Source organism: Giraffa tippelskirchi, chromosome 8, assembly GCF_054371585.1.
Source record: "Giraffa tippelskirchi isolate mGirTip1 chromosome 8, T2T-mGirTip1v1.2.pri, whole genome shotgun sequence".
In the NCBI taxonomy this organism is placed as follows: domain Eukaryota; kingdom Metazoa; phylum Chordata; class Mammalia; order Artiodactyla; family Giraffidae; genus Giraffa; species Giraffa tippelskirchi.
Window position 1 is genome coordinate 145,092,010 of NC_137282.1, and position 1,599 is coordinate 145,093,608.

The 1,599-nt window shown below is 40.0% G+C and overlaps 1 non-coding gene across 1 annotated transcript; it reads right to left on the minus strand.

Annotated features, from left to right (window-relative positions):
* Positions 1 to 338: 338 nt before the first annotated feature.
* TRNAN-GUU (transfer RNA asparagine (anticodon GUU)) lies at positions 339 to 412 on the minus strand. Its single transcript has one exon. It is a non-coding gene; the product is annotated as a tRNA-Asn (tRNA).
* Between the last annotated feature and the right edge of the window lie 1,187 nt (positions 413 to 1,599).

Sequence of the window (1,599 nt, forward strand, 5' to 3'; positions counted from 1 at the left end):
GGCCCCTGTATAGAGCAGAGGGGCATGAAAATATTTGTGTCTCCAGATTGGTCTCTCATGCACCAGCAGACACCCTTAACTCACTGATTTCCTGAGACACTATCCCTCAGTTATCATAAAAGTCCTGTAATATTCAGTGACCCTTTCCCAAAGACAACTCTAGGAAACATGTTGGATAGATTTTCACTTAATAAGTAAAGATTAAAAAAAAAAAAAAGATACTCTCCCAGAAAAAAAAAAAAAGTAAAGATTTTCAGAATCTGATAGGGAATCAGAATCAAGAAAGTAGATAAACCCATAAACAAAGTTCCTAACAGATCTCATCACATCGTCAAGGCCGGCCCTGGGTGGGCTTGAACCACCAACCTTTCGGTTAACAGCCGAACACGCTAACCGATTGCGCCACAGAGCCACAGCCGCTTCAGGCTTTCTTTTATAAGGATGTTATTTTTTCAGTTTAAACTGTATATAACATTTTAGAAATGTATCTTTTGCTGGGTAATAATATAGATATTCTTAGTAAAGGAAAAGCTGAGTGTCAATTAAGTGGGGACTGGGACGCGGAACTGTTGTCTACCCGAACACGAGCGTAATCTAAGGAAAGACATCCGGACAGAACTCATTCTCATTTCAGTGAGAGAGTTTTCGCTAATAATTGAATTGATGGAAAACCCCCGGAAGGATTCCATAGACACGAAGATATATTAAATGGGAAAGACACCAGTAAGAGCAACGAAGAGGGGGAAATAATTTAGAGGAAAATCTGTTGTTAAGTTTTCCAATTAAAAGTTGGAAATTTGAGGGGAAACAAATGACCATCACGAAAGCCAAGCCTAGCAAGTTGTTCCTTGAAAAGAACTCAGGCGAGGGCTTCCTTTAGGTGAGTAAAGTTTGGGCACTTTCACATTTAGTTAAGTGAAAGCTGTAACTCTCTGGTCTCCATTGTCTTATTATTTCATATTAACTAGTGCTTCACTATGAATTTCTGTCCTGAATGGTCAAATGATGCCATAGTATCAATAAAATGTACCCGAATGTGCACGACATTTTTCATTAGGTTATTTTCTCTTTACATATATAGTATATATTATATAAATATATAAAAATATATTTTAAATATAGACCCTTAACTCAATCACACACAGTAGCTCATGAGTGGGATGAGTGGGCAAGAACTGACAGAGTTCCGGTTTTTCTCATGTCCCTTGAGACCAGTCCTGGGTCACTGCCTGGTCTTCGCCCTGGAAGCCGCAACCCATTGAAGCCCTTCTACACCAGTTAGAAGATGTGCTTCTCAAATACATTTTCTTGTCCTTCCCTCCCTTCTATCCTTCCCCTGTGGTTTTCAGGGTAATTCCAACCACGCCCTCCCCTACCCTGCAGTATCCTGGGACACAACTGGTGTTTGTGCCTGCGCCAGGCTCCTTTTTAAGTTCTTCTGCATCCTCCTGATTTGATTTCATGCCTGAGAGGGGAGGCTGAGGAAAGGGAAAGCCAAAAAACTTTACATTGCTGTTCATGGAAGCTTAGTTCAAGTCTCAGGGGTATCCCACATTTTAACGTATTAAAAAAAAAAAAATTAGAGCTTAGAAAAGCAAA